The sequence below is a fragment of the Tyto alba genome, unplaced genomic scaffold, assembly GCF_018691265.1.
Source record: "Tyto alba isolate M040663 unplaced genomic scaffold, T.alba_DEE_v4.0 Super-Scaffold_7, whole genome shotgun sequence".
NCBI classification, from domain to species: Eukaryota; Metazoa; Chordata; class Aves; order Strigiformes; family Tytonidae; genus Tyto; species Tyto alba.
In genome coordinates this window covers 15,354,407-15,373,433 of record NW_024881328.1, presented here as the reverse complement: position 1 = coordinate 15,373,433, position 19,027 = coordinate 15,354,407, and positions in this window count along the sequence as shown.

Genomic DNA, 19,027 nt, shown 5'->3' with positions numbered 1-19,027 from the left:
AGCAGCTCTGTTCTTGAAGGGTATCTATGGTTATGTCCCACAAAACATGAGACAACAGAGACAAAGTCAGACACTGTGTGGACAACCTGAAATCACAAGGATCCGAGAAAGTACAGATGCAGGTATTACATGCATTACAAGGTTTGCACACTTCCATTTAGCAGTGAGCTTGAAAGGTCATTCTCTGTGGAAGAGATAGACAGATGGAAGGTCATGCTGTGCTTCTAATGGTTCCAAATTTTAACATTACACTGCAGATAGAGTCTAGAATTTATGATTTTTTTTCCTAGAAACTGGATGGTAACTCTGGGTTGCTTTGTTATTTTTTTTTTAAGTTTTATCAAATATAAAAACTCCTTGTTTTCAATAGAAAACATAGTTATATATCTGTATACAGATGCTTCTGCACTTTATCTGAAGCACCTTGTTTCAAGTACTTGTCCTCAGACCCAATTCCTTTAAATCAAAGGAACATTAGTACCTGCTAAGTGAAATGTTGTTAAGAAATCCAGTCTTTCCACTTTGACTGGACCACAGACATAACAAACTTTAAGAAAAGCATAGAGATCACTTAAATTCTATCTTACATTTTTTGCAACCCAACATTTCCTCTCTATTTCCAAACTTGAAGACTTAGAGTCCCCCCCACCCAGGTCAGTGGGGATGTTTGATTATTAATAAGAATACACACCGAACATTTGAAACCAAAGTGAGTACAACAAGATGATTTCACAGCTTTCATACATTTTAATGTGAAATTAGTCCCTATGATTAAAAAACTTAAAGCAGGACTAGCAATTATTTGATTCCTGCAAAGACTGACATTAATACTCCAGGATTATAAAACTGCAGATGTTTGAAACTACAAAGTAACTAATTGTGTCTTAAAGGTGGTGGTGGTGCTTTTGTGCTTTGGCAGTGTCAGCTCGTCAATTTTCTCTTTTCAGTACCAGTTTAGCAAATATACAGCACTACACTATCTAAAAAAAGAGCAAGAATAATACTGTTTTGTGGTATGAACAAAGACTACAGAATCATAGAATCATATCAATCATAGAATCATATAAATCATAGAATCATAAAATAGTTTAGGTTGGAAGGGATCTTAAAGATCATCTAGTTCCAACTCCAAATATTTGTCCTCCAGCTGTAAATCAGTGTTTTTTCAAAGATAATTGATGTCCCTCTGATCAAGGACTTGTTATATTTTCTGATGAACAACATGATATATGTGAGTGGAAAAGGTTTCCATGATGCCAGTAAGTGAAAAGATAATGAGCCATATTAGCATACTAGGCATAATTTTCTGACTATTGCAAACTGAGAACAAATCTTCTGGTAGGTTGATCCAGGGGCGCAGAAAGAAAGAGGTAAGAATGAACTACTATTACTGTTGATCAAACTTGATCCCCCATCCAGGATGATAGTTGTTCAACCAGGATTTCAATGCTCACCGTAATAAAAAGAATGCAATTTGCACTTGATATAGTAAGGAAATTAAGATGTACAGAAAACAATGATCTTCCTTCTGAGAGCAACAAAAAATGAATTAAATAAATCTGACCTTATATTTGCTAATGAAAACAATTCTCTTGTACAGACACAAGTACAACCATAAAATTCAGAGACTAAACCAGTGAGAAAGCACAGAAATACAAAAGGCTGACTCTGAAGATCAGGAAACTGATATCTGACCATGACATTATCTGTTTAGAATTTCCTTATTAAAGAAAAACGAGAATGATCTGGTAAGAGTTACAATAATAACTGATGCCTACACTTTGTGTCAGTTGGTTAAAAGATTAAGGGATGTTATAGACATATTTTCAAATATGTATAAATATAAAAATAAGTGCACTGACTCTGACATGTTTCTTCAACAAGACTCATGTGACACTGTTCACTATAATTTCGATGTGTACCTGGTTATGAGTAACATTTGCAACCTGGGAATTTTCTTCATATCTTCTTGTTGTTCTTTCTTTTCTTTATATTTGCTTCTAAACAAACACAAATTCCCTGGGTATTTTGTCTTCTTCCTAAGTCTTTCATAAAGATCAGGTACATTCATAATAGGCCAATGGATAAAGTAGCCATGTATGGTTCAATGGCCTTGAGTTACATACATACATAATACTCCTTTTTTTAATTTTTATTATCATTAATTATGCAAATCATAATAAGAATGTGGTCTTAAATCTGAGAGAGAAGGACATAAATGCCTACTGCCTTGCTATCAGTATAATTTCAGGTTCCAGCCTGCCATCAGTTTGCTCACAAAATTTATAGCTCTAGAGGAATTTACAATCATTTAGAATTTACAGATTAGAATCATAGAATGGCTTGGATTGGAAGGGACCTTAAAGATCATCTAGTTCCAAACCCTCTGCCTTGGGCATGGGCACCTTCCACTTGGATTGGGTTGCTCAAAGCCCCATCCAACCTGGCCTTGAATACTGCCAGGGAGGAGACATCCACAAATTCTCTGGAAAACCTGGTCCAGTGCCTCACCACACTCACAGGAAACAATTTATTCCTTATATCTAATCTAATTCTACCCTCTCTCCGTTTAAAACCACTACCCCTCATTCTATCACTACACTCCCTCATAACGAATCCCTCCCCATCTTTCCTGTAGGCCCCCTTTAATTAGTGGGAGGCCTCTATAAGATCTCCTTGGAGCATTTTCTTCTCTAAGCTGAACAACCCCAACTCTCTCAGCCTGTCCTCATAAGGGAAGTGCTCCATCCCCTTGATCATGTTGATGGCCTCCAATGGACACACTCGAGCAGGTCCTTGTCCTTCTATGTTGGGGGCCCCAGAGCTGAACATAGTACTCCAGGTGGGGTCCCAAAAGAGTGGGATAGAGGGGGAGAATCCCCTCCCTCAACCTGCTGGCCACACTGCTCTTGATGCAGCCCAGGACACGGTTGGTTTCTGGGCTGCGAGGACATATTGCTGGTTCATAGTCATTTTTCCATCCACTAATGCCCCCAAGTCCTTCTCTGAAGGCCTACTCTCAATCCACTCCTTGTCCAGCCTGTATTTGTGCTTGGGATTGCCTCGACCCATGTGCAGGACCTTGCACTTGGCCTTGTTGAATTTCATGAGGTTTGCACAAGACCACCTCTCCAGCCTGTCCAGGTCCCTCTGGATGGCATCCCTTCCCTCCAGTGTGTCAACCACACCACACAGCTTGGTGTCACTGGAAAACTGGCTGAAGGTGCACTCAATGCCACTGTCCATGTTGCCAACAAAGATGTTAATCGACCCCTGAGGAGCACTTCTCATCACTGCTCTCCCCTTGGACAACGAGACATCGACTGCAACACTCTGAGTGCCACCATCCAGCCAATTCCTTATCCACCAAGTGCTCCATCCATCATAATCATGTCTCTCCAATTTAAAAACAAGGATGTCATGTGGGACAGTGTCAAATGCTTTACACAAGTCCAGGTAGATGACATCAGTTGCTCTTCCATATCCACCAATGCTGTAAGCCCATTGTAGAAGGCCACTGAATTCATCAGGCACAATTTGCCCTCAGTACCATGTTGGCTGTCACCAATCACTTCCTTATTTTCCATATGCCCTACCGGAGTCTTCAGGAGGATCTGTTCCATAAGATTACCAGGCACAGAGGTGAGACTGACTGGTTTGTAGTTCCCCAGGCCTTTTTTTTTTTTTCCCCTTCCTATGATGCACTATGGTTTTGGAGGGAAGAAGCCACATTTAAGTATTCAGGACAAATTCTCTGCCATCCAACAGAAGAAACTGGTCATGGTGGGTTTTTTGTTTGTTTTTTTTTTTTTTTTTTCTTTCCCAGCAAATACCAAGAAAACATAATAAAGGAAGTTCTTTCACAAAGGTGGTTCTTTTAAACAAATACATGCACATGTTAACACATGAAAATTTACTCTCCCAGTAAATATGCCCACACTCTTCAGCTCCATACATACATACACACATCTACACATATCTTTGTTAATTTTTTAGGGGTGAATGTGAGAAGAGGGCACATTAATCCTGGGAATAACGCATTCCTAGCACTTCTAAGAAGGAAGTAGAAACTAGAAGCAAATGGAGGAGGGTCAATGCTGCCACCACCTAGGAAAACTTAATAAAATTTTGTGACTGGTAACAAGGAAAAGCTCAAGGAAGTCAAGTAACTGGACATATCTTGGGCGCCAGAATGACTTGATACATACCCAATTGTACTTGTTTGGCTTGTCTAGAATTGCTTACATATTTTTCATAAACCTCAGTACAATTTGGTAAGGCACTACATTTCCAAGAGACAGTAGGGGACTTTCCCATTGGCAGAAGTGTCTTCTTCCTAATTGATGGAAATAAATATCTTTTTCATGTGGCCATGAATGGCTGAGACAGCAAGGAGATCTGACACTATTTCTTTTCCTTGGCTAGTGTTGCTGATGAACTGTATTTAATCATTCATAAGAAGGTTCTGCTCCTTATTTACTGGGAACAGTTTGATTCCATAAGATTTGACAGTTTTCTGACATCCCCTAAATTGTTCCAATAATAACAGAGGCAACGACAATATCATTTAGAAATCTCTCACATGCTGTATGTGAATGGAGTTACATATCTGCTGTAAGTAACAGAAAATGGAACAGCAAATTGTTTTGTAGAGGAGCTGAAATTAGATTGTGCCATGCTGCCAAAAGAGGCAAAAAGAGACAGATGAATTCTGGAAGGAGGAGAAATTGTTATACCCGTGAGACCTGCTGGTTGCTGTTCCCTACCTCAAGGTTGTACAAGCTTTTCCCATCTTGACAAGAGGCAAAATCCCCTGATCAATTGCATGTGTTCTGTAAACAGAGGAGAAGCATGGAGTTCTTTCCATTTTCTGACAAAAGGAACTAAACTTGAATTTTCAACCTATTTGCTGATTAAATCAGCAAATGTCACTGAATGCCACCAAAAATTCAAGCCCTCAGAAGTAGTCTTAGTTACTTCTGCTGACATGAGTAACCCCTCCTCCCTGTGTATTTCAGCAGACCTCTACCTAAAGGCATACAAATGCTTTCTTTCCCATCAGTGCAAGGGAAGGCTGCAACTTGCATGGTCTTGCAAAAATATGCAGAGATATAGGCAATACCAGATGGGAAATAGGACTCATGGGATAGCTTACTTTACTCAGCATCCTGTTCCTAACTGCAGCCAAAACCAGTTTTATTTAAAAGACACCCAAAAGACCAGGTACATGAATGTATTTCCCAAGTATGAAGGAGAAATTCTGTGAAAAATCAGATGACTTACATAAGTGTAAGAAAAAATAACATTGGGTCCATTACTTCTGAGAAGCACATGAAGAATACAGAGGTACAAGAGAAATTAATAAAAATCATAACAAAGCATGAGAGAATTCAAACCAACAAATAATATCCTTGGTGATGCTGAATGTGTTTTGTACACTTTTTGTGAGAAACTGTGCTTCCTATCAGTTTAGCCAATCATGCTTGCAGCATTACATATTATTGATCATTATGTCTCATTGCAGTAGAATCAGAGCAAGAAGTGGGAGGGTGGAGCACTTCATTTCACTTCAGTTATTCACTGTTTTTATGTTTACATTATGCTGTATAAAATACAATCATCCCTCTCTTATTGATTTATTGCTAGGTTCCCATACATAAAATAGATCCCCAAAAAATCATGTAATGCAGAACTTTAGGTTCTTGAAACAATTCTGTGGAGCCTATCCTGTAGGATCTGCAACAACATCCTTCATATTTCTTGTTACCTATACTGCTTAGTATATTTTTATTTATGCTGTTAAAATACATGTATTATAAATTATTCAAGATTGTCTTCTGGTGTAAATCAGAATATCTAGAAAATGTAAAGTAACTGAATTGCTACTGATTCAATTCAGTACATTCAGCATTATCAATTAAATGAAAAGGGAAAAGCTAATCTTCCACTACCACAGCGCTTTTTTTTTTTTTCACTTTGTTTCTTTTTTAAATAAAAAGTCATTTTTTTATTACATGTTATTCTGAAAATGAAGGGTGGAAATAAAAATAGGTCAGAATGAGAAAAGCTTTGAGATTTTAAAGAGGTATGATGTATTGTTTAGAAATAGTATGAGGTAGGCAGTAAGAGCTTGAGAACTGGGGACAATACTCTCAGCTCTGATATGGACATCCTTCTGTAAACAAAGGTTTGGAAGAGTAGATACATTTTTTGTCTTTTAAAATTAACTTTAAAGAGAATGAAGATGCTATATGAACATATTTTTAAGTAGCAAATACTAATCCTCTACTGCACCACTGTATTATATTCAGAATAGGAGGAAAAAGAATTTATGGATCGTTTCATCTGTCACTCTTTACATTTCCCAATTCATACCCCCTAGAAAAAACAAGTATGTGAATTTCAAAACTGGACTAGATGACATGAACAGAAATTCAGCTCCAGGGAATGGTATCTCAAAGGGATAATCGCAGTAAAACTCATCAAAAGGAGAGGGAACAATTGATATACCTTGCAGAGTATAAGCAACATGCCGTATTTTGTCAGACATACATTAATCCTCATTGCATGTGGCACTGGAAACCTAAAACACACACCTAACCACATAAAGATAGAAAATTTTGTCAATAAGACATTACATAATAGGCTGGAACAAAGTGTAGCAATTCAACCAAGGGCCCCCAGACCATCTTAATTGACTAAACAAGACATCACCCTATGTTACTCCTCTATATGAAGGACGTACAGTCAAGGCCTACTTCTCACACAGTGAAAACTCAATATCCACTTCAACAGAGCTATCTCGATTTATATCAGAGGTAATCAGCCCAATATTTTATACAATAAAATGATCCAAAATGTTTAACAGATGATAAATATCCTGGATTGTATTACATTATCTTCATTTAAGGCTTAAATTCCATACAAAAATATGTTTTGTCTGAAGCATTATCCTTGCAAGGAAGAATTTTCCACATGTGATCAATAGATCCTATCCAGCTCATATTAGAGGTCTCAGGAGGTCACTCTTTCCTACCAGTTACTCTCCAAAGCCCACCTTACAAGATAAGGACTGAAGCACAGAAGGGTAATGTAGGACAATTTTACTGTAATAAAAATATTACCTCTCTCTCCATCATTACTACAGGAGTGAAAATGACTAATGAATCATCTGATACTGCAAAAGGAATTAAAACAGAATTCATTGCAGTTACAGAAACTGGAATTTGGCCAGAATATTATGGTTAATTTTCCTACCTGTGGTGAAAAGCAGAGGATTTTTAATGATCATGGGATATCTCTGGCCATAGTTCATATCTTTACTTCTGCCACAATGAGTCCTTACCACATAACAGAGATTCCAGCTCTCCAGTACCACTTTCCCACTTTGCCACATGTTTTCATTATACCCTGAAAGATTAATCCTTGGGGCACTACACAGTTCTTTTATACGCAAACCTTCCAGACTCTATAACTAGATGGATAATGAGTTGTATCAAAGAAACATACCAACCTAGAGGATTGCAACTGTCAGGAATAAAGCATACACCCCTGCTGGTCTATAGCTGCTTCATCCTATACATCAGACCCAGAAATCTGCTGAGACACTTCCTGCATGAAAAGCAATACTTTTGTCAAATATTACAAGATAGACTTGTAATCTTCTTTGGACACGGCCTCAGGGGGCCAGATAATCCAAGCTGTTGTGATTCAGCAGGAAGCTTTTGGAAAGAGTTTCAAGGCTTCCTGGACCCTGTTTTTCTTTTCACATAGCATCCTGTGCGCAACTGAGTGAAAACAAAATCCTTATCCTCACAGAAATGCCAATGTTTGCATGTTTTTCTGCTTCCTGTACACTGATACATTCTGTACAAGTGTACTTTCTGTACAATCCTACACTCCTCTACCTCTCCTTGGATTGATGAGTTACTGTTCATGTGAGTAATTTACAGAGAACTTGAGCAGAGAACTGCAAGCTAAAAGAGATATAAAGATCTAGATGGAGACGTGGGAATTCAGCTGCTGTGTATCTGACTGGAATGTCTACACTTTTTTTATTAGTTCTTCAGACAAAATGCAGGGTTGTTTACAAGCATGAACTATTCATATTACAGAGTCTGTGAAAATGGATGTGCAAGCCTACTGATTATTCAAGTCTTTCAGAGGATCCTTTAGGATCTTTGAGGTTTTAGAACGACTTGATTTTCAAGAAATATGACTTGAGGTCTTTAATTGACCTAAGGTAGGTAACTGACCTTTACATTGATACGGGGTTGTAGGTGGAAGGGAAGAGAAGCATCTTTTCTTATTCATCTACTAAGCAATTTTTTTGAAAAAACATTTTATTTTTATTTTGGCAGAAAAAATCTCTCCTTTTTTTTTTTTTTTTTTTTTTTTTTTTTTTTTTTTTTTTTAAGATCTACAGCTTTTTCAGAACTGAGGTGTCTCTTACTGTACAGCATTTAAGGTAAGGAAGACTTCATTTTAGTTGGCATCTCAGAGAACTACTGAAATCCAAACAAAAGGCAATAACATGTATCAGGAGAAGCACAACAAAACAGTATGAAAATTCTGGCCAAATAGGTTATATTCCAGAAATTAAGAATCCCAAAATTTATTTTCAAATAAAAACTTCTGATACATTGTAAATATTTATTTATAAAAAGAAAATAATATTTTTTTTTGCTACTTAAGACTGTTTTAAATACAGATTTTAAATTATTCCAATGTTGACACACTGTAAATGATATTTTTGCTATATTTATCTGGAAAAAAAAAAAAAAAAGAGACATGGCTACACTTTATCATATAAACTACTCTTTTTCCATCACTTTTCCCAGGTGTTTTGGTGTTCTAATCTCTTTTCTTATGTTTCAAGGAGAACATGGATTCCTTTATTATTTCTGCAACCATAGTTGCTAAAAATTTAATCCCACTCTCATCCTGCCCTACCTTAACTGCTATAAGCTTTTTGTCTTGTCTTCCCACTGCTCACCTTATCCTTCTGCATAACTGTTGTGAGCAAGTCATGAGACAGAATACAGATAAACCCATCTTTGAACACATTAAAGATGCTTGTTAACAAGCATTGGTTTTCTTCTCTTTAGTTTAAAAGATGACAAAATCTCGTTTGAAAACTTCATATTTTAAAGTGATTTTGAAGCTCTGAACCCTTTAAGTGATGTGCAAATGGCATAATGATATCACATTGCCAATCAGTTGCTCACTGTTACAAATTCCATTTTCCATGATGCTTCAAATACATGGTATAATCAACAAGTAAGCCTTTCAAATACAAATTAAACAAAGTACACCTTTAGATTGAAACAAGAAAGTACTAATTTTTTCACACACCAAGAGCAGAAAAGTCTATTTCATCAGTCACTTAGAAAGTAGCACAAGTGACTGGGTAATTTTAGAAGTCATTTTATCCAGATGACCCAGTACTGAATCTCCTAGCTTTAATTTCTAAGACTTGTGATTATTTAATATAACTAAAATTTGTGTGCCAACCACAGAGAACAGATTAGTGTTGCATGTAACATGGAACTATTTGCACCTGACACATGCTCCTTGCTTCAGAGAACATGGAAATAAAAAACCAACACTAACAGTAGAATGTCTGTCTTATTATAAAAAGTATGCGGGGGAAAAACTTTCTTGTCCTCTCTGGAGGAGAAACCAGAAAGGCTAGACAAAGCCATCTTAAAATGCTCATAATACTGATAATTGTACTGAGGGAAAAGCAGGCAATTCTGGGCTTCTCTGAGCCACCCGCCACCCCTTTAGCCATTGCCATATCCCATCAAGGGGAATATGAAATGTATTCACAGATTCTAAGGCCAGAAAGGAATATCGTGTCCATACAAGACAGTAATTCTTTTCCTCACCACAAGAATGTGTTCAAATAGGTGACAAAAAAATTTCCCTTGATACCTGACATGAACAATATATACAAAATCTCTTCTTGTTTTGAATGCATGAATGATTGCAAGTCTGAAACCTTGTCCAGTAAACTTAATTTATACTTATTTAAAAACTTACCTACAGAAAACTGCTTCTTTTTTCAAGAAAAATTGTAGCTTCAACTTTCCATTACTGGGTCTGGTTATTCCCTGTGATTAAGACTGAAATTCCTTCTTCACCCTCTGCCATCAGACATCTTCCTATAGTCTGAATATTTATCCCAGGTAGTCAGAATTGCCACTCAGCTCTCTCTCTGCCAAGCTGAATATATTTTCCAGACTAATTTCACTGTTCTTCCTTGATTTCTTTTCAGGGATCCTTTCCATGGATGCAAGTACGAGAACTGGATACTGTATTGAGAGAACATTCAGAAATAAAACTTCTATTTTGGGGATAGGTGTTCTGTATTGCAGAATAAGTAATGTTGGAATGACTCAAAAACAAGGGCAGAAATTATTTTTTGTCCAAATTTTGGAGGAACATTCAGAATATCTTCATATTATGTGTTAATAGATCACTGTCTTTCTACTCAAAGCTGGAAGCCTAACCCTGGATCATAGACTTACAGCGGAAATCTTTCTTCCTAGGCTACCTAACCCTTAAATTCTTCATTTCCAATATCCTCTCACAGCAGCAGTGCTACAGTCTTGTGACTACAGGAGATAAAGGGCAGTGAACGTATTCTAAAAGCAAGTGCAAGCACAGTTTTAACAGAGCATACAGACAAATGTAGTTGAACTAGGGTCTGGTATTTTGGCTGGGTGAAAATTATGATTTAAATGTGAGTAAGTCTGGATGTTTGGTATTGCAAATGCTCAACAGTGTATTCACAGAGTCAGGAAGGTAGCAGCCATGAGTAATTATGACAGTTATGGAAACTTTAGTGTAGCCTCAAAATGCAAATTATTTCAGTGGCCTAACATGGCAGAAGGAGGGAAGAAAGCTGAGCCTTGCACAGAACTGAGATTTGCTAAATGCTCGTGAATTTACTAAAGCAAAGGTGGGAAATTTGACTTTCCAGTACTGCCCCATAAACTCTAAATTTTGACATTTCCCTGCTTATAAAGCTGAACCCAATGACTTGACACAGCTTTTTATACAGTTGAAACAACAGTTTGTTGCCTTTAAAAATAAGCTACATCCTATTATGACATCAGTTTTGCTTGTCTAAAAATACCTATTTTCTGTAACATAAAGACAACTGAAAGTCTGCAAAGACAGGACTGCCTTGAAGAGATTATCCTCTAGAAAACAATGGATGCTATTTTTTTGCCAAACCACCAGTATACTCAATATGTTGAAATTTCATTTTCAAAAGAATGGAAAGAAAAATATGAACAGCAGAGCCTGTCATGAGGCTCTTTCTCCTCATACCTACTAAATGATTTCTGCCCATCAGTGACTACCCAGAATGACTGCCAACTCCCAGTCTGTCCCATGCATGACCAGCTATCAAGCTGAGCATTTCTTAGCAAAATACTGATATTTGCAGGAAAGAAAATTCCAGTAGTCCTTCAAAAGTTGAAGCCAGTTTAAATCTATTTTAGCAGTGATACTCATAATCCATCAACTGCAAATTGCCAATTAGTAAGAACTCACGTTACAGCTCATGGACTAAAACATATACCTGATCTATATCCCTACTTAAATGCACAAATTATATGCTCTGAACATATTAATAAGGTAAATGGTCAAAGTAATGAGAGGGTGAGACAAATCAAGAAGACCCTTGAATAACAAACACACCTTTCCATTGGATAAAGTGGCCTTTGTTATCACACAGCATTGTCTACAGCCCTGTATTCACTATAGAAAGCAAAGACAACAAAGTCTGACCACGGGTCCTTCAAATCTCCACTTCAGCCTACCCTCCTGAGTTAAATTTCATTCACTGATAGAAAAAGAAAATGGGCCTTCTCTAAATCAGGAAAGGTGATGTGAAGGGGGGAGAATGATTTCAACAACACATAATAGTTTTAGATTTTTATTGTCCAACAAAAGAATCCTATGGATTACTGACCCCAGCCCAGTCCTGTCATCATGGACCTGTCCGGCCATCCTGGGGTTTTGTCTGACCCTGGTCATGTTCATTAGGTCTGATCCTGACTCTGACCTGTCTTCCTGACTGACCTGAGCTCACTTCCCAGCCCTGCCTTGACCTAGCCCCACAAAGGAATCTGATGTCTTGGGCTCAAGACTGTCTGTGGTTGCACCAACCTCTTCTGTCTCCCCAGTTTACCCTGTTCCTTCACTGGGGGTGGTGGGACCAGGCCCTGGCTGGTGAAGGCCATTGACTTGCCAGCCCAAGGACCTCCTTCTGCTCCCAGCACTCATTGCTCATTGGAAGGATGGCCCTTGCTCTCCTCAGAAAACAGCTGGCATCAATTTTCTTTAAAAAAGTTAAGATTTCTGAATGGGTTTTAATTAGTTACCCTCAGGTTATTAAAATAAGTAAGCTTGATGATGGCCTTCTCCTTTCAGCTTTGGAACTCCATTAGCTTTAAACTATGAATGGTTCAGGATTGCAAGTCTTTGAATACATGTCATTTGTAAAATAATTTACTTTGAAGTAGATATCATTACAAAACTCATTGTATGAGTTCCTTTGGGAGCTAAATCTTCATCTGTTTCAAAACTTTGCACTTCTATAGTTGTTCTTATTCACTGAATAGACTACATTCTGCAGAGTCCTTGTTTGTGGGTAAATGATAAAATTCTTAGGGGAGGCCCTTACGGTGTTTTTCTTTTCTTCCAGTATAAAATGTAAGCTGCAAGATATTTAAGGGTTAGTTTTGTGATTTTCTAATTATTCACTCTCACAGATTTCTTTTGCTGAAGCATCAGCAATGCTGTCCTGGTATGGCAACTGCAAAGCATGTTCAGAGATATAAATTCATTTAAAGTATGATTCTTTGAGTATGGTTTCATTACTGCTTGCTAAGACTATTTGATGGTTCTACTTATATGTGGTTTTCAAACATGGGTTATCATTAAACATTGACTGGGTTAACTCAGCCAATATACAAGCTTCACAGTACAATTCCAAAAATGGAAGATCAACTTCTGTTTTCTCTCCTATCCTTGCAGCAGAAGCAGGTAACCTAGCTCCCCAGCAGTCTTCTACACTTCCTACATCAGGATCTAAAAAGGACCAGCCAGGTCCTCCTCCCTCCTTGGAACAGCTGCTCAAAAATTTGTGTTAGGTTCACTACAACAGTATTATTTTTACTTCCCATCTGGAAAAGTTATATATGCAGTTTATATACTATCTAGTACGAGTAGTAAAGAAATAAGTTGTTTAGTGTAAAATCATTTCCAAAGCCAGAAAGAACAAGTGCATTACACTGTTCGGACTCTTCCCTAAAACACAATTTCATCCTGTAACCCTTACTTTAAGTCTAACAAATTTTGATTAAAATGTTTCTTTGAGAAATGTCTATGGGTGAAATATTTTCTGAAGCTTCTGACACTGATGTACTTCCCATTTGATTCTATGGTGTTGACTTACTTTAGTATTCAAAAACTTTCTTTAAGTGCCTGATCATATAATTAACCTAATAGTAATTTGGTCAGGTAGAGTGCGGGCGACGGAGGAACGACACGCCGAGACAGGTTCAATGTGGGTGATAGAGCATCATATATCGTGTCTCTTTATTGGTCCAGGGTACGTATATTTATACAGACAATGATAATTATTATGCCTACTAGTCACTAGCTGATTGGCTTAAGCTCTAAAGGTCGTATTCGCATGGTCCACCTACTTGCAGTTAGCTAGCAGCACAAGCTTCTCAAAACACTAAGTTTCTCATGCCACTATTTCTAATTCCTCTTAACCTGTTTTCGACACACCACGGTACACAAGGCCGAAGCGTCCTTGACATTCCTCATGTATCAGCAGCTGCGAGCAGCTGCAGGCAAACCCTAGTGAGGCCCAGCATCAGCCCCTAGAACAGGCTCTGATCGTACAATTGCTCGGTGGGCTCATGACCCTTGTCTCTGAGCCATTCTCCAACAGTAGAGGGGAATGAAATATTTATATATGACCTATGCATCACAAGAAACCAAATTAAACGACTTGAATTTTACATAACAAATATTCAAAATGAGCTTTGTATATAGTTTGAAGACCAGATCGAGACTCAGAATGAGTGGCAGTTCCAGGGGGAATAACCATGACATTCCTCAGTTACATCACTGCTAATAATTTTTTTCTGGATAGACAAACTAGGAGGGACATATATGTAGTTAGCAAGATAAAAAGACAAAAATTTAAATATATTTTAAAACATCCAACTACAGTTTCAGTGAACTTAGTATTTAGGCAAGGTAGATATTCTTTAAAAGGGTGCTTTTTGTTTATGGAATATTAATGGACATGATCACAATGTTTATCTTTGCAATAGGGGAAATTAGTGAAGTGGCTAACCCAAAGTCCATGACACGCAAACACTCCACAACTTAATCTCTGTTCAGTGACTACTCAGTAGACTGTCTTCCTACTTACACATCATGAGTACATGGTTATCCTAAAAACATGCTGTGTTTGTTTGATAAATATAGCATATAGATAACTGAGCAGGAGTCTGTGGAACCCATAATTTTAGTCTCTTGTACAAAAGAGACAATCATGCCTCTATTCCACGAGGACCACCAACATAAGTTGAATGATCAATTATTCCAATTAGTTTGCTTGCAGTTCCAACAGCTAAATATGCAAACTAGTTTATCTTATGAATCTAAGGCCTTGCATTTTAATTTGAATGGGAACATCTCAGCACATTATCTATTGGCTTACAGGATGTTTATCTACTTTGCAATTCTTTTCTTAAAAACTGAAAAGAAAACATCTACTGGATGCTGCCAAAAATGTCTCATATCTTTCCATCTATCACCACTAATTTAAGAGTCTTTCTAAATAGTGCTGAAGTTCAGCATGTAATGTCAATTCTTATGCCTAATAAATATCTATAGTTCATGATACTGAAGCTGTTCTGGAAATTCTGGAGAAGCATAGAGCGATGAATAGGGATTTAATTTAGTTAACAAAATGAAAAAGTGAAGTGAAAAAATGTTGACATACTTTTGTAAAAGACAACTAAGAAACACTTTCATTATCTTAAGAAAATGCCACAGTTTAATCATAAAATATGCGGGAAAGGCCTAATATAAACTGGGAAAGCACCTCAGGATTTAATAGCAGGGTCTATTGACCTCCTTTAGTAATGTGACCTGGGCAGGTACAGCTCCTTGGAACATTTTTGCAGAAGTACTAAAAGGAGGCTACTAGTCTTAATAAAGTGTCCTGCTTGATATTGTGTGCCTCTTTGAAGCAATTCCACAGGAGTTAATAACTCTCTGGAAGCAACAACACCCAGGAGGTTAAAAAGTTGCCATCTTATTTGTAGGCTATTCTTCATCACACTGTCTGAGTGAAAAAGGAACCCAGGGGAATACAGACATGAAGTATAAACATGTGTTTCACTGTGTGATCAATAGATCTAGTGATCCTATTTCTTCATTCTAGACTACACTACACAGACTACAGTGAATACATAAAACAGTGAAGTGAGTTGAATATTTCAGCCTGTTGGTCAAGAGAGTGAATGTGAATATGTGTTTGTGCACACATATCTGAGAATTCTACAATCTAATACCATCTTTGGTAATGAATGAAAAATACGCAGAATCAAAACTGCGTATTCTCAGTATTAACCTGAAATAATTCAAAATTTGATGCTTAAAATTGTGAAATTATCCTTTCCGTCAAGTGGATTAATTTTTTGTGTTCATACTGCTGAACAACCTCTAAATATTCCATACAACAGAAACCAAGTCTTGGCTGTTTAGTACTTTTAACAATTCTAGAAAACCTCTGTGTCCAGGGTTTGAGTGGAGGTTTTGGGGTATCAGGGGACAGGGCTACAGTGATGGACCCCTGTGAGAAGCTTCTTGAAGTTTCCTCAGCTCCAGGTCGGTCCCACCTCTGCACCAAGGCCAAGCCAATTAGCTGTGCCTCTGCAATAACATATTTAAGAAGGCAACCTGGGAGGAGGAGCTGGAGTTTGAGGAAGAATTGTGACATCTGTGTGAACATTGAGGTCAGTTGAAGAACACAGGAGGAAAGGAAGCCGGGAGAGTAGTGCCAGAACAGAGTCCCTTGCATCCTGTGGTGAGACAGCAGGGACTGCCCCCACACTGCCACTGATGGAGGTCTACAGTGGAGCAGATGCCGACCTGCAATGTGTGTGTGTGTGAGGGGGGGACGGGGACGGGGACATCATCTCAGATGATTTCCCCCAAAGATGGCTGTGATCCTGTGGGAAGAAGCAGCCCCTGCTGTTGTAGTTCAGCGCTGGGAGAATTGCAACATGCAGGGGTGTCCCACACTGGAGCAGCTTGGGAAGAGCTGCATCATGTGGGAGGGCCTCAAGTCAGAGAAAGTTTGTAGAGAACTGTCTGCTGTGAGAGGGGAACCATGCTGGATCAGGGGGAATAAGTTCTAGAAGTTCCCACCTCCCAAGATGGAAGAAATGGCTGCACTGACTGCACCCCCCCATTCCCTGACCCTGCACCACTGAGGGGAGCAGGTAGAGATATCAGGAACAAAGCTGAGCCCTGGAAGAAGGGAGGGGTGGGAGAAGGTGTATCCCAGATGTATTAACACTTCTCTGTCCTACTCTTTCTGTTAAGTGTTGCTGTTGTTACTGTCTGTATTATTTTTATGTTCTTATTTTCTTCCCCTATCGAGTCTGTCTTTTGACCTTGACCATAATGTGTGAGTCACCCCTTCCTGTCCTTATCTTGATTCCTGAGCCTTTTTGGTTTAATTTTCTCTTTCCTAGTGCTGGGGGAGAAGGAGGGAGTGAGCAGTTGTGTGGTGTGCAGCCGCCCTCTGAGCTCAAACAATGACATTCTGATACTCCTGAGGTATTTTTCCTTGGGTGTGGGTTTGAAATCCAAAGACAGACTTTCTGCTTATCACATCATGGTGATTTTCAATAGCTCCTTCATTTTGAAGCTAGTGACAGAATACTTGGACTTCTGCTGTCTAGCAGTGTTAGGTGCAAACTACTTTTGTGTAAGTAGTTGGTTGAAGCTTTCATGTGATCTGGATTCTCTAACAGAAAAACAGCTCGAGATACATGGGAGAAGTACCCCAACCAACTCCATATCACTGTAAGGTATCTGACTTTTTTTCAAAGTATCCTTAACCGTTTTTTGAAATGTTAAATAATCAACCTCACTGGAAGGAAAAAGAGAGAAAGAAAGTACATTGTAGAACAGTCATCACAAAATTATTTTAAAAATATAGGTTTTATCTTGTCAGATAAATGTCTGAACTCTCAGAACTGTGCAAGGAACAGGATGAATATACACTCAATGCCACTGTCCATGTTTCCAACAAAGATGTTAAACAGCACTGGTCCTAATATCGACCCCTGAGGAGCACTGCTCATCACTGCTCTCCCCTTGGACATCGAGACATCGACTGCAACACTCTGAGTGCCACCATCCAGCCAATTCCTTATCCACCAAGTGCTCCATCCATCATAATCATGTCTCTCCAATTTAAAAACAAGGATGTCATGTGGGACAGTGTCAAATGCTTTACACAAGTCCAGGTAGATGACATCAGTTGCTCTTCCATATCCACCAATGCTGTAAGCCCATTGTAGAAGGCCACTGAATTCATCAGGCACAATTTGCCCTCAGTACCATGTTGGCTGTCACCAATCACTTCCTTATTTTCCATATGCCCTACCGGAGTCTTCAGGAGGATCTGTTCCATAAGATTACCAGGCACAGAGGTGAGACTGACTAGTTGTAGTTCCCTGGGTCTTATTTATTTTTTTTTTTTTTTTTTTTAATGTGAGTTATATTTCCCATTTTCTGATACATGTGAACTACACTGGACTGCCACAACTTCTCAATTACAATGGATAGTGGTTTAGACCCTTCATCCAGCAGTTCCCTCAGAACCCATAGATGTATCTCATCAGGTCCCATGGAATTGTGCACCTTCAGTTTCCTTAGATGGTCTCAAACTTGACCTTCTCCTACAGTGGGCAGTTCTTCATTCTCCCAGTACCTGCTTTTGTCTTCTGTGTCTTGGGTGGTGTGGCTGGAGCACTTGCCAGTGAAGACTGAGGCAAAAAAGTCATTTAGTACCTCAGCCTTCTCCATGTCCTAGGTAACCGGGCCTGCTGTTTCCTTCTGGACAGGGCCCACATTTTCCCTAGTCTTCCTTTTATCACCAACACAATGTTTCTATAGAAGCTTGACATCCCTGACCAGATGTAATTCTATCAGGGATTTTGTCTTCCTAACCTAATCCCTGGCTGTTTAGACAATTCATCTGTATCCCTCCCAGGCTACCTATGCTTGCTTCCACCCTCTGTAGGCTTCCTTTTTATGTCTGAGTTTGTCCAGGAGCTCCTCATTGATCCATACAGGACTTCTGGTGGTTTTGTCTGACTTCCTCTTTGTTGGGATGTGTCGTTCCTGATCTTAGAGTAGCTAATCCTTGAATACTAACTAGCTTTCTTGGGCCCCTCTTCCCTCCAGGCCTTGATCACATCTTAGTCTTTCAAGCAGATCCCTGAAGAGGCCAAAGTCAGCTCTCCTGAAGTCCAGGGTAGTGAGCTTGCTGTGCACCCTCTTCACTGCCCTGCAGATCTTGAACTCCACCATCTCATGGTCACTGAAGCCAAGGCTGCCCTTAAACTTCATGTTCCCCATCAGTCCCTTTTTGTTGGTGAGAATATGGTCCATCATAGCACCTCTCCTCATTGGTTTCTCTATCACTTGGAGAAGGAAGTTATCATCAATGCATTCCAGGAACCTCCTGGATTGCTTGTACCTTGATGTTTTGTTCCTACAACAGACCAGGGTAGTTGAAGTCCCCCATGAGGACCATGACTTGTGAATATGAAGCTGCTCCTATCTGGCTATAGAGGGGGCCTCATCTACTTAGTCTTCCTGGTTGGGTGACCTGTAGCAGATCCCCACTACAGTGTCGCCTGTCCCTGACTTCCCTTTAATCCTGACCCATAAACTCTTA